General features: G+C 39.1%; 1 pseudogene; it reads left to right on the forward strand.

The window, feature by feature from the left end:
* Positions 1 to 20,736, forward strand: part of LOC108534418 (chloride intracellular channel protein 4 pseudogene) — a 24,290-nt pseudogene extending 3,554 nt beyond the window's left edge.
* Positions 20,737 to 22,487: the final 1,751 nt, after the last annotated feature.

Below are 22,487 nucleotides of genomic sequence, written 5' to 3' on the forward strand. Positions count from 1 at the left end.
TTATTTCTCCTTCACTTACGAAGTTTAGTTTGGCTAGATATGAAATTCTGGGTTGAACATTCTTTTCTTTAAGAATGTTGAATATTGGCCCCCACTCTCTTCTGGCTTGTAGAGTTTCTGCCGAGAGATCCACTGTTAGTCTGATGGGCTTCCCTTTGTGGGTAACCCGACCTTTCTTTCTAGCTGCCCTTAATACTTTTTCCTTCATTTCAACTTTGGTGAATCTGACAATTATATGTCTTGGAGTTGCTCTTCTGGAGGAGTATCTTTGTGGCGTTCTCTGTATTTCCTGAATTTGAATGTTGGACTGCCTTGCTAGGTTGGGGAAGTTCTCCTGGATAATATCCTGCAGCGTGTTTTCCAACTTGGTTCCATTCTCCCCGTCACTTGCAGATACACCACTCAGACGTAGATTTGGTCTTTTCACATGGTCCTATATTTCTTGGAGGCTTTGTTCATTTCTTTTTACTCTTTTTTCTCTAAACTTCTCTTCTCACTTCATTTCATTCATTTGATCTTCATCCGCTTCATCCCTTTCTTCCAGTTGATCGAATCGCCTACTGAAGCTTGTGCATTCGTCATGTAGTTCTCCTGCCATGGTTTTCAGCTCCATCAGGTTATTTAAAGACTTCTCTACACTGGTTATTCTAGTTAGCCATTCGTCTAATCTTTTTTCAAGGTTTTTAGCTTTGTTGCGATAGATTTGAACTTCCTCCTTTAGCTCAGAGAAGTCTGATTGCCTGAAGCCTTCTTCTCTCAACTCATCAAAGTCATTCTCTGTCCAGCTTTGTTCCATCGCTGGCGAAGAGCTGCGTTCCTTTGCAGGGGGAGAGGCACTCTGATTTTTAGAATTTTCAGCTTTTCTGCTCTGTTTTTCCCCATCTTTGTGGTTTTATCTACCTTTGGTCTTTGATGATGGTGACGTACAGATGGGGTTTTAGTGTGGATGTCCTTCCTGTTTGTTAGTTTTCCTTCTAACAGTCAGGACCTTCTTCTGCAGATCTGTTGGAGTTTGCTGGAGGTCTACTCCAGACCCTGTTTGCCTGGGTATCAGCAGCAGAGGCTGCAGAACAGCAAATATTGCTGAACAGCAAGTGTTGCTGCCTGATCATTCCTCTGGAAGCTTCGACTCAGAGGGGTACCCAGCCATGTGAGGTGTCAGTCTGCCGCTACTGGGGTGTGCCTCCCAGTTAGGCTACTTGGGGGTCAGGGACCCACTTGAGGAGGCAGTCTGTCTGTTCTCAGATCTAAAACTCTGTGCTGGGAGAATCACTACTCTCTTCAAAGCTGTCAGACAGGGACATTTAAGTCTGCAGAGGTTTCTGCTGCCTTTTGTTTGGCTATTCCCTGCTCCCAGAGGTGGAGTCTACAGAGGCAGGAAGGCCTCCTTCAGCTGTGGTGGGCTCCACCCAGTTCGAGCTTCCCGGCCGCTTTGTTTACCTACTCAAGCCTCAACAATGGCGGGCGTCCCCTCCCTCAGCCTCGCTGCCACCTTGCAGTTCAATCTCAGACTGCTGTGCTAGCAATGAGCAAGGCTCTGTGGGCATGGGGCCCTCCAAGCCAGGTGCGGGATATAATCTCCTGGTGTGCCGTTTGCTAAGACCGTTGGAAAATAGCAGTATTAGGGTGGGAGTGACCCAATTTTCCAGGTGCCATCTGACTAGGAAAGGGAATTCCCTGACCTCTTGCGCTTCCTGGGTGAGGCGATGCCTCACCCTGCTACGGCTCACACTCAGCGGGCTGCACCCACTGTCCTGCCCCCGCTGTCCAACAAGCCCCAGTAAGATGAACCCAGTACCTCAGTTGGAAATGCAGAAATCACTCGTCTTCTGCGTCACTCACACTGGGAGCTGTAGACTGGAGCTGTTCCTATTCGACCATCTTGGAATTGCCCACCCTCAACTCTTTCCTTCTTGTTGGCAAGCGTCTGAATTTGTTCCAATATTCGACCTTCTCTATGAAACCGAGTGATTTAGAAGATGTGAATCCAAACCCCAGTCATATTTCTCCTACTGTGTGTTATCATATCTCTATGTGCTACCTGATTCTGAGATGGTTGACTTGTAACTATGAGAGGGGCTAACCATGATATTGGTGAAGGCTGTGTCAGTAGAGGTTCATACGGAGAAGTAAAACTTGTATGAGTTATATAGAACAGATAATTTATTATAGGAATTAGACGTTTCTCAATTCTAGGAGAAGCAGGGGAAATACACATCCAGAAATGAATTGTTAGGGGATCACAGAGAAGTAATTAACCAGAGATCATAAAAGGGAGCTGGTGGAGAGATCCATGGAAAGTTACTGCTTCTGCATCTAGTGGTGGGTTTGAAGTCACTGCAAGTAATCATTTAAAAGGAAAAGCTGAAAGTGAAGTGAGAAAAAGCAAAGCCAACACTGGAAAACACTGTTTTCCATGAAAACAAACTGAAATCTGCATCTGTCTCTCATAGCATTCAAATTTGGTTTTGTGCATGACCTACAGAAGGTCGGGCCCTTTACCAGAGAGATGCACACACATCTGTCCCAAGGCTCAGTGAAGCTGAAGGAGGAGATATCATCAGTGTTGGAGAAGCTGTGTGCTGTTCCATGCCGATAATGTGAGCTGGCAGATCGAGACAATGTGCATGACCAAAAGCAGCCACTTCTAAGTATAGTGACTGTTGCTTCATCTCTCACATCTAAATCTCATGCAAATTTATCTTGAGGTCAACCCTAGTCTAGAACTTCAGAAGGGAAGAAACTCTCAGAAACATACTTCCAACTTCACTAAGTTACTCACAGTACACAAACCACCATGATAGAGGAATAGAGAGAAGGAAAGAAGTTGGGCTCTTGTTTACATCACTGAGCTCTGCACAAACCAACAGTGAGACCTCTTCTATCTCCAGATTTCTTATTTATCAGAAAATACATCTTTCTTATTGAATAAGCTATTTTGAGTTGTGGTCTTCTGTTACTTGTAGCCAAAATCATCCTAACCAATAAACCAATACACTTCATAATCTAAAGACACATTGTTACCAGCTACAAACCATAACAGAAATGTAGTATTATCTGGAAGAACAGGAAAAAATAAAGAAATAAAAGATAAATTACTCTTGCATAATAATTCAATATATACCAATCAATGTTTTAATGTTTGCTCTACACCCTATGAATTTAGAGTCAAACAGAAGAAAGCTCCCAACAAAAGTGAATCATGATACTATGCGTTCTATATCTTTAGGAGAAGACCATCCGTCTGCAATTTCAGAGATCTAAATTGATGTCCCTGTATCAACTAAGATAGATTCTAAGGTTAAGGAAACAAAAAGTTACCTACTGGCCAAGGGCCCGGGGCTCAGCTGGCACGGCAACTCCCTAAATTTTTACAGCAACAAAAAAACCTCACTCATGCTGAACTGCCTAACAATAGGAGCTATCAGGCAAAATGTCATACCCTTCCTGACTGATTTACGACCCAGGCCACTACAACTCAGATTGGACAAAGGACCTGCCTCACAAACATTCTTTCCTGATAAACAACCACAGACTGCAAGCCAGTTTTCAGCCACCTTATGGAGACTGTCCACAAGCTGTATTTGCATCCTATAGTTTACCTTTTCATATACCAAGCCAAATTCCTCTTCATTTTAATGCTAAAACCCCACCCCAAAGTGAGCATGGGATGTATGTTACATATATGTTTATTCATTGTGTATGCACTCAGCTTCCTTCATAAATATGTACAGATATTCCCCCAAACCTGCTGAATATGTTTGACTCTATTGTGTAATACAGACCCCATGAGACATAAAAGCTAATTCCCCCTTTCCCTCTTCGGAGACAGAGCACTTTTGATTCACATCAGGAACTGTCTCTTCCCTACTTGCAAACTGATATCACCAATAAAGCTCTTCTTTCTATTTAGCCATCCTGGTGGTCCTTTGGATAACACACCTATACATGCTTCCTCTTTTATTAGAGGATGGCATTTAAAGTACCCCTGCCTTCTGAAACACAATAATATAAATGTTAAATGGAAGAAACTGAAATCACCAGATTGATCACATGTTTATAACAAGGAACAGCCTATATATTTAAATTACCTTCACTTCTATTTTATTTTGACTCCCTGAGTTCCTAGCACTATAAAGCCAGATGGTGTAGAGGTCTACTTAGAAGCGCTATTGTGAGAAGAGTACTCCAAAACTCTCAGGCAAAGTCTATGACTTAGTATTTCTTACAGTTCAGCCCTTTAATCTGTGTTTATATTTCAACTAGGATGATAACTATATTAGTTCATTTTCACACTGCTATAAATAACTACCTGAGACTGGATAATTTATAAATAAAAGAGGTTTAACTGGCTCATGGTTCCACAGGCTGTACAGAAAGCATGGCTCAGGAAACTTATAATCACAGCATAAGGTGAAGGGCAAGCATGCACATCTTCACATGCCTGGCAGGAGACAGAGAGGGAGAAGGGGCAAGTGCTACACACTTCTAAACAACCAGATCTTGTGAGTACTCACTATCACCAGAACAGCAATGGGAAAGGCCACTTCCATGATCTAATCACCTACCACCAGGAGCCTGCTCCAGGAGTGAGGATCACAATTTGACATGAGATTTCGGTGGCAACACAGAGCCATATTGCTAACCAAGGCATTTTTGTCCTGCTGCCCCAGCCTCTTGCTCTGGTTTCAAAACAGTTCATTGGCACTAGTAAAGGTAAATATGCTCACCCCTTTTTTTATGAGCATATGTATGCTGTAATGAAAGTTGATCATATGAATTGGGTCACTCTTGTTGCACTCAACTAACAGAGTACCCTGAATACAAAACATTGTTCCAAGAATGCAGTTTTCTGCAAGCCTGACTGCTGAAACTGCTTATATTAACCTAAAATCAGTTTTATCTATCGCTTCCAGGATAACTTGTTACACCTCTAGGACTAATTTTTCCACCATCATTGCTCCCAGTTGAAGCTTGCAAGCCCACCAAACCTTTACTAGTACCAATGAACTATTTCAAAGGGCAATACCTAACATTTACCTTTTTCATAAAACCTCTAACCTTCTCTTTGTTCTTCAGATATACCACAGACCACCAGTCAGCATGTATACCCCAAATTGCAATTATTTTTCCCAAATAAAACATTAAATTTAGAGATTCATCTTCACATTTTTGTTTTGCCTTTGACACTGCATCATTAGGAAAAGTTTTCCTTTGCCCCCATGTTTGACCCAGTCAGAGAGTTGCTGTCAACAGACACCTAAACCGAACTGAACTGCAGCAGCTGATGCTTCAGAAGCCATTCCCTTCGAGGGCAAAATGAAGGTTAATGTGTCATTTGTGTGCTGCTTGCCTTGTCTTCCCTTCATGTTTTAATTTTCCCAGTCTTGGGTATTTTTTGCTATTTTAATAGCAACAGAAACATGCATTTCCACCACTTGTTCTCTATTCATGGAAAATTATACAGTATTTAATTTACCTCTATTCTTCCTCTACCCCTTTCAAGCAGATATAACCTAGGTCCTCCTCCAAAAGAAATGTAATCTGTTTCTCTTATTGGCATGCCATCCTTCTCTTTCTGTTTCTCACCCTCCTAAATTGTCTGCAAGAGAAAAACACCCTTTTTTCCTGAGACCGTGTTTCCTACTAAAGCCCTTTCCTTTTGTCAAACTCTGAAGTTTCAGATTCTTACAGCAAATTTTCCCTCTGCCTAGGAGCAAATTTGATTTCAAGAGCAAAGCTGATACGCCATAGAGCTTTTTAATCTCACTGGCTTTTCATTTTATAATAATTTTATTGAGATGTTCCCAAGATGAAATACATCCTTTAGAATGAAACCCCCCCCCCCATTTTTTGTTATCTATGCATTGATAAAATATTTTATACCACGGTAATGAACCTGACATATGACTCCAAAGCATAATTATAATCTGTTCTAAGATCAAAATATGGGATGGGAGAGAGGAAATATAGCATAACAAGGAATGCCCTAGGCTTAGACATAGTTCACAACAAGGTAAAGAGAAGCCTACTTTTGCATGATCAATCATAAGATTATCATTGTCTTAAGATCCTGTATATACCCACTTCCTAAGTTTTAAAAGAGACTTTCCTATCCCTAAGGAAGCCATCTGACTTTTCCATGTTAGATTCTACCAACACAATATATAATTAACTGCAGTCAAATATTCCTGGTATGCCTTCCCTGATTATAAGGTAAAAAAAAAAAAAAAAAAAAAAAATGTGTTCTTAGCCAATACTATATTCCTGACAGTTTATTGCAGTTTTAGACAACTTGCCTGGATGCCCAAAATAATCCCTTTCTACTTATACTAGCTTTGTTCACATTTAATATGACTGGAGATAAAACAGAGGAAGAGGAGGAGGCATCTACCAATCAATCTGGAACACCAATTTCCACCAGTTAGTAATTTTCTGCCAAAGTTCTAGAGCATCATAATACATTAAACACTGGAATAGGATGATACTAAATAAAACATTTGCAGGCATCTATCTCTTTCATCCCACTACCACTCCAAATCAAAAGGCATTAAAGTTTAAGGTGGGGTTGGTAGATTGATCTAGAAATCCCCCCATCCATGGATGCTTAAACCATGTAAATAACTACCACCCTTCCTTTATCTTAGAGATAATTCTATCTGCAAGCCTCCATGTCTTCATCAGCTGTGGTCAGAGGAAGGTCTTAGAATTGTTTCTGGCTCTGGGAAAGTTCTTCTCATCCCCATGACACTTGACACTTGGAGCCTCTCAACCATTTTATTTGTTTGTTGATTTATTTATTTATTTTGCCTTGGAATTATTAGGAGTAATTACATAACGCCATTTTTGTCTGCTTATATTAATTGCTATAGAAAGAATCAACTTCTGGAATGAGGGAGTGAAGACCTCGGTGGTGGACTAGTCTCTTGCAAAACAATAAAAATGTTGAGAAAACTAAAATTAACCATTTTTGAAACCTTAAAATTAAACAAAGCCACAGAACACACTTAAAAAATATATATATGCAAGAAAAACTACTGAACCTTGGTACGACAGTGGGGTCTTTGATGTTTTGACATGTGGCTATTTCCATCACTCCTCCTTCCCAAGCTCAGTGGCCTGATAGCCTGATGAAAAACAAGCAATCTCATAGCTAACAGACAAGATTGATCCTGTTTGGTACTCCATTAAAAGCAGCATTTCCACAGCATAGTCAATACTTGTCTCAACTTCCAGCTACTCACAAAATCTCCATTCCTGGGGTGTTGTGGCTATTTGACTTAACTCAGAGTCCAGCTCAGCTGAAATTCTAAAAAGCCCTACTCCCGGAGCATTGCCAAAACAATAACAATTTACTGACAACATTGCAGCTGCCTTGAGCTGTGAAGTCAGTTGGTGCAAACAAAACCCTGGCCATAATTTAAAAGCAGCTCCTGGAAAACAAAGTAAGCATAAGGAAGTTTAAAAAACTTCAATATATTCCTGGGGATCTAAAAGGATGATTGCATGTGCAAGGTTGTATATATGCTCAGAAAGACCTGGGACAGGAAAAGCCTGTCATCACCCCTGCCTGAACTTGGGGTCTTGAGAAGACAGAAACTGAGGGCTAAAATTGTCTTTAAAACTTACTGAAATGTGCTTGGAGGTGCAGCAAGATGGTGGAAAAGAAGGTTCCACCAATTGTTCCTTCCACAAGGACACCAATTTAACAACAATCTACACAGAAAACAAAAAAACAAAACAAAAAAAAACAGCAACAAAATAACAAACAAAAAACCACCATCATAAGAATCAAAAATTAGGTGAGCACTCATAGTACCTGGCTTTAACTTCCTACTGCTGAAAGAGGCACAGAAGAGATAGAAAAGACAGTCCTGAATCACCGACCACACTCCTCCCCAACCCCTGGCCATGGCAGCTTGTTGCTGAGAGCATCTCGGGGTGCTGGGGGAGGTGAATATAGCAATTGTGAGGCACTGAACTCAGAGCTGTCCTGTTACAGAAGAAGGGAAAATCGGACCAAACTCAGCTGACACCCACCCACAAAGGGAGCATGTAAATCAGTCCTACCCAGAGCAGAATCGCCTGGCCCAGCAGACAGAACATGAGTTCCCACAAACCTCGCCACCGAAGGCTACAGTGTTCTGTCTCCAAGCAAACTTGAAAGGAAGTCTAGGCCATAAAAACGGCAACTGTTAGGCGAGTCCTAGTGCTGAACTAGGCACAGAGGCAGTGGCCTGCTAGGGGGCAAGGAGACACCAGCTGGGGTAGGCAAGGAACTGCTGGCATCACCCCTCCCCTAACCCCAGGCTGCACAGTTCACAACTCAAAAGAGACACTTCCTTTCAGTTGAGGACAGAAGAGGGAAGAGTGGGGAGGACTTTGTCTTGCTTCTTGGATATCAGCTCAGCCGCAGCAGGATAGGGCACTGGTCAGAGTTGTAAGGCCCCTGTTCTAGATCCTAGCCCCCAGATGACATTTCTAGACACATCCTGGGCCAGAGGGAACCAAATGTCTTGAAAGAAAAGACCCAGTTACGGCAGCATTCATCATCTGCTAACTGAAAGGCCCTTGGGCCCTGAATAACCAGCAGTGTTACCCAGGTATTACATCGAGAGTCTTGGGTGAGCCTCTGAGACCTGCTGGCATCAGGTGAGACTTGGCACATTACCAGCTATGATGGCTATGGGGTAAAACTCCTTCTGCTTGAGAAAGCAGAGGGACTAGTAAAGGGGACTTAGTCTTGCATTTTAGGTACCAGCATGGCCACAGTGGGGTAGATCACCAAGCGGGCTCTTGGAGTCCTCAATGCCAATACTTGACCCTTAGATGGCATTTCCGGACCTGTCTTTGACGAGAGGGGAGCCCACTACTCTGATGGGTGAGTCCCAGGCCAGGCAGCATTAACCACAAGCTGATTTAAGAGATCTTGTCCTAGAATAAATGTTTCTGAGTACTTCAATAAGAAACAAAAGGGTATTAATGAGCAATTAGTAATCACCCGAAGGTATAAAACTCACTGGTGATACTAAGTACACAGAAAAACACAAATATTACAACACTGTAACTGTGGTGTGTACGCTATGCTCATACTAAGTAGAAAGACGAAACAATGGGCCAATCAAAAATAACTACAACAAATTTTTAAGACATAGTCGGTAAAATAAGATATAAATAGAAACAATAAAAAAGATGGGAGGATGAATATAAGATGCAGAGTTTTTATTAGTTTTCCTTTTGCATGTTTATTTGTTTATGTAAACAGTGTTGTTAACATGTTAAAATAATGGGTTATAAACTAGTATTTGCAAACCTCATGGTAATGTCAAACCAAAAAACATACAATGGTTTATTAGTCCATTTTCATACTGTTATAAAGAACTGCCCAAGACTGGGTAATTTATAAAGGAAAGAGGTTTCATTTTCTCACAGTTCTCATGGCTGGGGAGGCCTCAGGAAACTTACAATCATGGTGGAGAGACATAGGCCCCAATGCAATATAGCGGGAGCTTTCAACACCTCACTTTCAGCATTGAACAGATCTTCCGGAAAGAAACCCAACAAAGAAACATCAGACTTAATCTACACTGTAGACCAAATTGGTCTAATAGATATTTACAGAAAACTTAACTCAAGAGCTGCAGAATACACCTTCTTTTCATTAGCATATAGATCAATCTCAAGGATAGACCGTATGTTAAGTCACAAAACAAGTCTCTTACAGCACTCAAAAAATTTTAAATAATATTAATCATCTTATTTGGTCACAATAAAATAAAACTAGAAATTAAAAACAAGAGGAATTTTGGAAACTATCCAAATACATGAAAATTAAACAATAGGCTCCTGAATGACCAGTGGTCAGTAAAGAAATTAAGAAGAAATCTGAAAATTTTTTTGAAACAAATGATGAAAGAAACACAATATACCAAAACCTAAACAGCAAAAGCAGTACTAATAGGGAAGTTTAGCATAAGAGCTACATCAATATAGAGGAAAACCTTCAAATAAACCATCTATCATGCATCTTAAAGAAGTAGAAAAGCAAGAGTAAACTGAACCCAAAATTAGTAGAAGAAAAAATTAATAAAGATCAAATCATGAATGAAATAAAAATCAATACAAACATCAATGAAACAAAAAGGTTTTTTTTTTCAAATATTAAGCAAAATTGACAAATCTTTAGCCAGACTATACAACAATCAAATCAAAAGGGGTTAAAGATCTAAATCTAAGACTTCAAACCATGAAACTGCTACAAGAAAACATCGGGGATAATCTCCAAGTCATTGGTCCAGGCAAAAATTTATTAAGCAATACCCCACAAGCACAGGCAACGAAAGCAAAATGTTTCACATCAAGTTAAAAAGCTTCTGCAAAACAAAAGATATAATGAACAAAGTGAAGAAACAACCCACAGAATGGGAAAATATATGTGCAAACTACCTATTTAACAAGGATTAATAACCAGAATATATAAGGAGCTCAAACAACTCTATAGAAAAACATCTAATAATCCAATCAAAAAATGGACAAAAGATTTGAATAGACATTTCTCAAAAGAAGACATACAAATGGCAAACAGGCATATAAAAAGGTGCTCAATATCACTGATCATCAGAGAAATGCAAATCCAAACTACAATGAGTATCATCTCAGCCACCTCAATTAAAATGGCTTATACCCAGAAGACAGGCAATAACAAATGCTGGAGGGGATGTGGAGAAACGGGGACTCTTGTACACTGTCAGTGGGAATGTAAATTAATACAACCACTACGGAGAACAGCTTAGAGATTCCTCAAAGAAACTAAAAATAGAGCTACCATACGATCCAACAATCCCACTACTGGGTATAGACGCAAAAAAAAAAACGGGGGGGGGGATACCAGTGTATCAAAGACATATCTGCACACTCATGTTTGTTGCAGCACTGTTCACAATACCAAAGACTGGGGAGCAACTTAAGTGTCCATAAACAGATAAATGGGTAAAGAAAATGTGGTACATACACACCATGGAGTACTATTCAGCCATAAAAAAGAATGAGATTCAGTCATTTGCAATAATATGGATGTAACAGATCATTATAAGTAAAATAAGCCTGGCACAGAAAGACAAACATCGCATGTTCTCACTTATTTGTGGGATCTAAAAGTCAAAACAACTGAACTCGTGGACACAGAGAGTAAAGAATGGTTACCAGAGATGGGGATGTATAAAGGGGAGCTCCAGGAGAGGGCAGGATGGTTAATGGGTTCAAACAAAGTTAGAATGAATAAGACCTACTATTTGATAGCACAACAGGGTGACTATAGTCAATAATAAGCTAATTGTACATTTGAAATAACTTAAAGAGTATAATTGGTTTGTAACTCAAAGGATAAATGCTTGAGTGGATGAATACCCCAGTCTCCACGATGTGATTATTTCACATTGCATTCCTGTTTCAAAACATCTCATGTACCCCATAAATATATATACCTACCATGTACCCACAAAAACTAAAATCTTCTACTGATCATTGGCTGACCACTAAATCATACTTGGTATCCTACTGAAATTAACACACTATTAATCTGAATTAAATTATTTTACATTGAAATACTAATTGTAATCTCCAACTTCTAAGAGAATAACAAAAACTATAGTAAAATAAGCAACAAAGAAATTAAAGTGATATTAAAAACATTACCCTAAAAGTATCTATTCAATACAAAAGATGACAGTAATCAAGGAGTAGAGAAATAAAAAAGATACAAGACACAGAAAACAAATAACAAAATGAAAGAAATATAGTATACCAGTAATTTTATTAAACATAAATGGATTAAATATTCTAATTGAAGGAAAGATTAAAGAAAATAAAAATAAATAAAAATTTAAAATTACAACCCATGATCTAGAGACATACTTTAGATTCAAAGACCCAAATAAGTTGAATGGGAAAAGATGGAAAGTATTACCACGCTATCACACAAGGAGTAACAAAAAGATGGGCTTTTAGAATAAGATCAGGCAAAATAAACTTTAAGACAAAAATTGTTAAAAGAAACTAATGACATCTTATAATGATAAGAGGATCAAGTCATCAGGAAGAAATAACAATTACAATATATGTATGTACCTAATAACAGTGCCCCAAAATATATGAGGTAAAATATACAGAACTGAAGGGAGAAATAGAAAATTCAACAATAATAGCTGGAGACTTCAATACCTTACTTTCAGTAATGGATAAAACACACAGGCCAATGATCAACAAAGTAACAAAAGACCTGAACAACACCATAAAACAACTAAACTGAACAGATATATACAACATTTTACCCAACAGAAGCAGCACACACTTTTCCTCAAAATCATGTAAAACATTCTTCAAAATAGATTACACGCTAGTCCATAACACAAGCCTCAGTATATTGAAATAATACAGTGTGTTCACTGACCTAAATCAATTAAGTTAGAAATCAACAACGTAAGGTTTTGGGAAAATTCACAGTTTTGAAAATCAAAAACACACTTTTAAATAACCAGTAGATCAAAGAAGAAATCACAAGAGAAATTAGAAAATATTCTGAAGTAAATGAAAATGAAACACAAAATACCAAAACTTTTGAGATGCAGCATCAGTTATTGAAGGTAAATATAGAGATGCTAATGCCAATATCAAAAAGAAGGAAAGATCTTAAATCAGTAATCTCACTTTCCACATTATAAAACTAAAAAAGAAAAGCAAATAAATTCAAAGCAAGCAGAAAGAAGACAAAACGTAGAGCTGAAATAAATGCAATAGAGCAGAGATGAAAAATCAAGAACATCAATGAAGCCAAAAGCTGGTTCATTGACAAGAGCAGCAAAATAGAAAAATCTTTAGCTTAGGCTGACCAAGAAAAAGAAGATTCAAATTTCAAAAACCAGGAATGAAAGAAGGAATATATCTAACCCATTAAAGAATATAAAGGATTATAAGGGAATCCTAGAAATACATGTTTTTCAAAAAATTAATTAGATAACAGACAAAATGGACCACATCCTGGAGAGACACAAAATACAGGAACAGACACAAGAAGAAATATGTAATTAGAGTAGATTTATGACAAGTAAAGAGATTGTGTTAATAATCTTGAAGCTTTCTATAAAGAAATGCCCACCTCCAGATTAATTATCCAGAACATTTAAAGAATTAATACCAAGTAACTATCTTCAATCTGGTAAAAAAAAAAAAAAAAAAAAAAAAAATCTACCAAAACCCCACAGCTAACATCATACTTAACAATAGAGGATTGAATGCCTTCCTCCAAAAATAAGAAAGAAGCAAGGATGTCCACTTTTGCCACTTTCATTCAACATTATATTTGAGATTCTAGCCAGGAAATTTAGGCAAGAAAAAGAAAAGTGTGATGGGTGGCTCACGCCTGTAATCCCAGAAGTTTGGGAGGCTGAGGCGGGTGGATCACCTGAGGTCAGGAGTTCAAGACCAGCCTGGCCAACATGGTGAACCCCTGTCTCTACTAAAAAGAAAAAAGAAAAAAAAAATAGAAAATAGTAAAACTATCTCCATTTGCAAGTGATACGACCTTTCATACAGAAAATCCTAAGGAATCCATAGAAAAAAATTGTTATAACTTATAAATGAGTATAATAATGTAGCAAAATATAAGATAAATATACAATAATAAATTGTATTTCTATATATTAGCAATGGAAAATCTGAAAATTAAATTAAAAATATAATTTATAGTAGCATCAAAAAGAATAAAATACTTTGGAATAAATTTAACAAAAACAGTACAAGACTTGTACACTGAAAATACAAAACATTGGTGAAAGAAATAAAAGAATATATAAATAAATGGAAAAACATCACATATCCATAGAATAATATTGATATGACAATATTCCTTGTTATGAGTTGAATTGTGTCTTCTCAAAAGCCATGTTAAAGTCCTAAACCCTGGCCCCTGTGAATATGACCTAGTACAGTTGTCAAATTCATCTACAGATTCAAAGCAATTGCTATCAAAATTCCAGTTGCCTTTTCTTTGCAGACATAGACATGCTAATCCCAAAATTCACATGAAATTAAATGGGAATCAGAAAAGCCAAAGAAGAATGATGTTGGAGGATTCGTACTTCCTGAGTTCAAAATTTACTATAAAAATACAGTAATCAGAACAGGGTGGTAATGACACAAGAATGTACATATAAAACAATGGATAAAATTAAGAGCAAGAAATAAGCTTTCCCATTTATGGGCAATTGATTCTCAACAGAGTTGCCTGGACAATTCACTGAAGAAAGAATAGTCTTTCCAACAAGTGATACTTGGACAAATCTACATAAATAATGAATTTGGATCTCTGTCTCACACTACATCACAAAATCAACAAAAAGTAAATCACACCCAAGCATATGAAATACATCTACCAGAAGAAAAAATTGGAGTAAACCATCATGAAGATGGGGTGGGAAATGGCTTCTGAGATAAGACATCAAAATAAAAAGAAGTAAAAGGAAAAAAAAAGATAAATTGGACATTATAAAAATTGAAAACTTTGGTGCTCCGAAGGACACCATCAAGAAAGTAAAAGACAAAGTGCAGAATGGGGGAAAACATTTGCAAAGCATATATCTGATAAGGTATACGTAGCCAGAATATACAAAGAACCTTTACAATTCAGTAATAAAAACATATATAACCCAATATTAAAATAAACAAAATATTTGAATAGACATTTTTCCAAAGAAGATAAACAAATGGCCAGTAAAGACACTAAAAGATGCTGAACATCATTAAATATTAAAGAAATGCACATCAATACTACAATAAGATACCATTTTATACCCAGTATGATGGCTACAATCAGAAATACAATAATAAGTGTTAGCAAATATGTGGAGAAAATGAAACCCTCATACAATACTGGTGGGATTGCAAAATGGTTCATGCATTTTAGAAAATAATTTCACAGTTCCTCAAAATGTTAAGCAAAGAGCAAATTCCTGGCTTAATCATTTCAGTGCTGATCAATGATAAAAATACAACTACAGTAGTAGTAGCACACACAAGCTTTATTTAGGCGGTGTTTTTGACAGGTTTGCATGTGAGCGAAGCCCTGCATGGTATGAAGCTTTTCAAAAGCAAAGGCCTGTGGGCTACCACCCAGAAGAGAAGGGTGAGGGAAGCTCTCCAGGGAGAAGGAGATGAAGAAGATTTGGGTCTAACTAATGTCATTGCACAGGACTGCAGGGAACTGCTGGATCAGAGAACTCTGCAGGGCAGCAAAAACTTGGAGTCCTTTATAGCCACAGGGTTTATCTCACCTATAGCTAACAGATATTAGGTACAGTTTTACAAAGCATGCAAAGCAGGCAGTGTCTAAATGGCTAAGTCTGCTGACACGGGTTATATTTAAAACAATTGGATGTATAAAAATTTTACTTTGGCACTAAAGGGCTTTTGACCTAATGGGTACCTGTTAAGAAGATTTAAACAATGTAAGTTCTGATATGATTTGGCTCCATATCCCCACCCAAATCTCATCTTGAATTACAATCCCCACATGTCAAGGGAGGGATCTGGTGGGAGGTGAATTGATCATGGAGGTGGTTTTCCCCCATGCTGTTCTTGTGATACTGAGGGAGTTCTCACTCACAAGATCTGACAGTTTTAAAAGTGGCAGTTTCCCTGCACTCACTCTCTTTTCTGCCACCATGTAAGATGTGCCTTGCTTCCCATTCACCTTCTGCCATGACTGTAAGTCTCCTGAGGCCTCCCCAGTCATGCAAAACTGTAAGTCAATTTAACCTCTTTTGTTTATAAATTACCCAGTCTCAGGGAGGTCTCTATAGCAGTGTGAAAATGGACTAACACAGAAATTGGTACCAGGAGCGGGGCACTGCTACAAAGATAACCTAATAAAGGGAAAGTGTCTTTGGAACTGAGTAATGGGCAGAGGTTGGAACAGTTTGGAGGGATCAGGAGAAGACAGGAAGGTATGGGAAAGTTTGGAACTTCCTAGAGACTTGTTGAATGGCTTTGACCAAAATGCTGATAGTGATATGGACAATGAAGTCCAGGCTGAGGGTCTTAGATGAAGATGAGGAACTTGTTGGAAACTGGAGTAAAGGTGACTCTTGCTATGCTTTAGCAAAGAGATTGGTAGCATTTTGCCCATGCCCTAGAGATCTATGGAATTTTGAAATTGAGTGTGATGATTTAGGGTATCTGGCAGAAGAAATTTCTAAGCAGCAGAGCACTCAAGATGTGACATGATTTTTCCTGGAAGTGTACAGTTATATGTGCTCACAAAAAGATGGTTTGACATTGGAATATATGTTTAAAAGAGAAGCAGAGTGTAAATGGAAAATCTGCAAACTGACCATGTGATAGAAAAGAAAAACCAATTTTCTGGGGAAGCAGAGTGTAATGGGAAAATCTGCAAACTGACCATGTGATAGAAAAGAAAAACCAATTTTCTGGGGAGGAATTCAAGCGGGCTGCAGAAACTTGTGCAAGTGTCTCCAGCTCATGTAAGATACCTTTGCAGCAGCCCCTCCCATCACAGGCCCAGAGGCCTAGGAGAGAAAAATGGTTTCCTGGACTGGGCCCAGGGACCCACTGCTCTGTGCAGCCCTGGGACATGGCACCCAGCATGCCACCTGCTGCAGCTGTGGCTGAAAGGGGCCAAGGTACAGCTTGGGGCATTGCTTTAGAGGGTGTAAGCCCCAAGCCTTGGTGGCTTCTATGTGGTATTGGGTCTGCACATGTGTAGAAGATAAGAGTTGAGGTTTGGGAACCTCCACCTAGATTTCGGAGGATGTATCGAAATGCTTGGATGTTCAGGCAAAAGTCTGCTGCAGAAGTAGTGTCCTCATGCAGAACCTCTGCTAGGACAGTGTGAAAGGGAAATGTGGGGTTGGAGCTCCCACATGGAGTCCCCAATGGGGCACTGCACAGTGGAACTGTGAGAAGAGGGCCACTGTCCTCCAGAACCCAGAAAGGTAGATCCACTGACAGCTTGCACTGTGTGCCTGGAAAGGCCGCCAACACTCAATGCCAGCCCATGAAAACAGCCAGGAGTGGGGCAGTACTCCGCAAAGCCACAGGGCTGGAGCTTCCCAAAGCTGTGGGAACCCACCTCTTACATCGGTGTGCCCTGTATGTGAGACATGGAGTCAAAGGAAATTTAATGACTGCCCAGCCAGGTTTCAGAATTGCATGGGGCCTGTGGCCCCTTTGTTTTGACCAATTTCTCCCATTTCAAGTGGAAAATTTACCCAATGCCTGTACCCCCACTGTATCTTGGAAGTAAGTAACTTGCTTTTGATTTTACAGGCTCATAGGCATAAGGGACTGCCTTGTCTCAGTTGAGACTTTGGACTTGGACTTTTGAGTTAATGTTAGAATGAATTAAGACTTTGGGGGACTTTTGGGAAGGCATGATTGGTTTTGAAATGTAAAAAGGACATGAGATTTGGGAGGCGGCAGGGGCAGATGATATGGTTTGGTTCTGTGTCCCCATCCAAATCTCATCTTGAATTTTAATCCCACCTATCGGGGAGGGCCTGGAAGGGAGGTGATTGGATCGTAGAGACAGTTTCCCCGATAATGTTCTTGCAATAATGTGAAAATTCTCAAGAGATCTGATTATTTTAAAAGTGGCAGTTTCCCCTGCACTCACTCTCTTTCCTGCCACCATGTAAGGCGTGCCTTGCTTCCCATTTGCCTCCTGCCATGATTGTAAGTTTCCTGAGGCCTTCCCAGCTATGCAGAAGTGTGAGTCAATTAAACTTCTTTTGTTTATAAATTACCCAGTCTCAGGGAGTTCTTTATAGCAGTGTGAAAATTGACTGATACAGGGTCAATATGCCCAGTCTATATTTTGCACATTTATATAACATTTACCACATGGTCAATCAATTCCACCACTAGGCATGTACCCAAGAGAAATGAAAACAGATGTCCTCATTAAAATGTATACATAAATGTTCATTGCAGCATTATTCATAATAGCCAAAAAGTGAAAACCATCTGAATGCCCATGAGTTTATGAATGGATGAACAAAATGTGGTATATCCATACTACAGAATATTATTCAGCAATCACAAATAGCAATAACAAAACCCAACATATGCTACAACATAGATGAGCCTTGAAAACATGCTAAGCAATAGAAGCCAGTCACAAAAAAACACATATTTTATTATTCCATTTATATATTTTCCAAAATAGGCAAATCTACAGAGATAGAAAGTAGCTTAGTGCTTGCCGAGGCTAGAAGGTAGCAGGATATGGAATGACTACTAATGGGTACTGGTTTCTTTTTGGGGCAATGAAAACATTTTAAAATTAGATTATGTTAGAGCTTACACAACTCTGTGAATATGCTTTATTACAAACCATTGAACTATATATTTTAATAAATGTTGTATGTGAATTATATCTCAATAAAGCTATTAAAATTGCCATAGAAAGCCCAGCACTCCAAATTAATCATTCATTCCTTACATTTAACTCACCTTTTGACTTCATAGATGCCCTATTTTACCCCATATCCTATGCCCTTTCCTCACTTGAAACTCCTTCATTGTGCCCTCTGGAACACAAGGTCAGTCATCCACAAAATCTTTATCCTCATCCTTTTCTCTCAGCATTCTCCTCAAGTTCTTGCTCTAACTAAAACTTGCTCTAGATGAGGCACTACTTGCCCTCCAACTTTTTCAAATGATTTCTATTTGGTCTTACACATTTCATACTTCAGGACTTGGAGATGTCCCTATATTATCAATTTTCTCAGCTATGTGAACAAAGAATTCTTTTTAAGCATGCACTTTTAAAAGATTACTTCAATATATAGGACTGCCACTAACATTTACAAGTCCTGGGAATGGATACAAGTCTGAGAGCCCAGCTCACAGCCACCTTCCATCCTCTTCCCAATCCAGGCTCCACCCCACATAACAAAGGGGCTTTATATGTACTTGGGTGCACACTATAGCCAATCTAAGCTCACTCCACCCCATTCCCTTCAAACAGCCATTCTTTTGCTACCCATGGGGCCTATCATCATCTATCTTTGAGGGGATGGATTCAAGAAACAGGCTCACCCAGGCACTGGAAGCCAACTCAGGACCATTTGGGCAGAGAACTGCAAGGCCTCACATACCAGGTGTGAGTCTAGAAGGGTTTACCAGTTCTGAGTGACTTCTCTTCTTGGCCCATGGAATCCTTACTCTACAGAGACGGACATGGCAGGAGGAGGGCCACCTCTGAGCCTTGTAAAATGTGAAACCCAAAACAGGAACTTCACTTATCTGACTCTGAGGATGATACAATCATTATATCACTGTATGTATACAATTACTTATAATCTAAAAATGTAATGTGGACTTACCTTATATGTTGACTTGCTTTGAGAGTGAAATGTCCTTCATCTTTGAACTGGTCAATGTTAAATGTATTCAAAACAATTCTTCTTGAGTTTCATCTGCTTTCCTTGCTGGTCTGTTCTGTTGAAAATAATATTTTTGGAAAAATACATGAATAAATGATTTTCCAAGCAAAGATATAAAACTAGTCCTCAAATAGACGAACACATGTTCAAAGCCACTTATCATTAGAGACATGCATATCAGGGCAACACTGAGATACCAGTTCTCATCTATCAGATTGGTATACATTTTAAAATGTGACAGCACACTCTTGTTGGAGAGCCTGCAAGGAAGCAAATGTTACCTTTCAACATGGGAATCAGACTTCTAGGAATCTATCCTGATGCCACACCTCCCACAATTCAGAAACACATATGAGGACCATCCAGTGAGCAGCATGGTGGGAGCCAGCAACCAGAGCTGCCCCGGAACAGAGGCAGCCACCGCCATTCCAGGAGCCCAGCTGAGTAGGCCATGGCCTTGTTGATGTTGCTGAATGGGCCTCACTGAACAGGCTGAAGGAGGAGGACAGAGCCCCTCACAGAGCTCTTCGTCAAGGCTGGCAGTGATGGTGAAATGACAGGAAACTGCCCCCTTTCCCAGAGGCTCTTCATGACTCTTTGGCTCAAAGGAGTTGTATTTAGTGTTAGAATTGTTGACTTGAAAAGGAAGCCTGCAGATCTGCAAAACTTGCCCCTTGGGACCCACCCACCATTTATAACTTTCAACAATGAGGTCAAAACAGATGTAAATAAGATTGAGGAATTTCTTGAATACGTCTTATGCCTGCCCAAGTACTTAGAGCTTTCACCAAAACACACAGAATCAAATATTGCTGGAAGGGACGTCTTTGCCAAACTCTGCATGCATGGATCAAGAATTCAATGCCAGAGGCTAATGAAGCACTGGTGAAGAGTCTCTTGAAAACCCTGCAGAACCTGAACGAATATCTGAATCCTCTCCTTTCTGATGAAATTGATAAAAATAACATGGAGGACATTAAGTTTTCTCAACGTAAATTTCTGGCTGGCAATGAAATGACATTAGCTGACCTGCTGCCCAAACTGCATACTGTCAAGGTGGTGGCCAAAAAATATCATAGCTTTGATATTCCAAAAAGAATGACTGGCGTATGGAGCTACCCAGCTAATGCATATAGAAGGGATGAGTTTACCCAACACCTGTCCCCATGGTAAGAAGGTTGAAAAAGCCTATAGTGATGTATCCAAAAACTCAACAAGTAAAATCACATTTATGATAGATATGTCTTTAGGTCTTGCCTTAATATGCTTTTCCTAACAGACTGCTCCTTTTTCTACAGTGAAATTGCATTTTGCAAGAACATGCAGTTATTCAAGGTTAGGGTCAAGGATAGACAAGCAAGGTATAGTAGTTATCCTAAAGTATATTTAGGATATAACACTCCAAAGCCGTATTATTTTAAAATCCTTTTACCCTGCCTGCCCCTCGTACCCATGTCCCCCTCTTCTCAAATTTGGAGGCTACATCACAGACTTTTCACTTTAAATTGAAAGATTCTCCCTGGGGCATGAAAGCTTAAGGAAATGAATAGCTCCTCCTTCCTCAGGCCCGTCCCAAGGCGCAAGGCCACTTGTGCCAGCAGCGTGTGCGTCAGCAACACAGCAGAAGCAGGAAGAGAGCTGGCTGGAAGACACGTACTCGCTGAAGACCAAGAGGCCATCAGGGTACCACGTAGCAGTTACATCAGACTGAGACACTTCCTGTTACAGGAGACTACAAAACCCCTGCCCCGTCCTCATTTGGTGCTGATGCTATTTTAGGCCTCAGCCCCTCTGCACCCAGGTGGTCATTAAAAAGAGTGTGTTGCTCCACACCACCTTGTGTTGTTTGTTGGCGCACTCTCGGGTTTCGAACCAATACAAGAGCGTTGTATAGAGGTCATTTGCCATCTCTTAGGAGGCCTCAGCATTGTGCCCATTAATATAGAGGGCAGAACTTTTCAGGTGCAATGTTTAATATTAAAATAGTAGCCATGCCTTCATCAGGCAGCCCCAAACTGGTGCATAATGCATGGTACCAAAATTTACATAATTTTAGAATTTTGTAAAATTTAGTAAAAGTATATAAAAGATTGCTACTGTATCAAAATATTGTTTCAATTTAGTTTATCCTGGATATGCACTAAAGAATATTGCCACCAGAGAAGAAAGCCTTCTACAAAAAGTCACTACAGTAGACTTGGCTATTTTGCTTTGTAGGTAAGTTTTTACTTTTGCCTAAAAGCATTTATCCTTCATACCAATTGTAACATCTGACACAATGTAGATGCTAAAAGTTTGGAGGGAGTGTTTTCTCAAGACCTTCCTCAAGCATTTTGTCCTTATAAGATAAACTGATGCGTACCTTATACTCTCTCTAAATTTATGTTTGTTATACGTATTGTGCCCTGTACCATTCATTTGGAATATTATTGCTTTCTTCCTTTAGTTTACATAGCTCATTTTTAGGTGATCAAAGAGCTTGCTGTTATTTGTAGATCTCTTGAGCAATACTACATAAACTAATATGTAGTTGATTTAGCTATAGCAGTAAAATGATTAGTAATGTAAAAATTAACATTTACAGAAATTAACCTAAGGAATGACTACGGTTTAACCAAATATCACGTAAATTTTTGTTTCTAAAGCATATTTAATATAGACACAGATTATCAACAGACTACCAACTCTCTCACCCCATTTATCTTGTGTAGAGGATTGTTCATTCTTTTTGGACTAAATTATAGTCATGGCAAATGTGTATTTACTACAATCTTGCCTGATCTTACTTATTGCACTTCCTTGAGTGAAATTTGTTTATAACCAAGCTGAGGAACAGCACTCTGCCGCTTTGTGTTTTGTTTTGCTTTTAAGGGCTTTTGTTTTGTTTTAAATTGAAGTCCTAAATAAGAAATTATTTTTCCTCTAACAAGGGAGGATGAACTTGCTAACACTTTGTTATGTATTTATTCTTTATATTAAAAAATTAAATTTTCTAACTACTCCTCCAAAGACTGTGGTTGTGACTAT

This window comes from Rhinopithecus bieti, unplaced genomic scaffold (genome assembly GCF_001698545.2).
Source record: "Rhinopithecus bieti isolate Rb0 unplaced genomic scaffold, ASM169854v2 scaffold_11565, whole genome shotgun sequence".
NCBI lineage: Eukaryota > Metazoa > Chordata > Mammalia > Primates > Cercopithecidae > Rhinopithecus > Rhinopithecus bieti.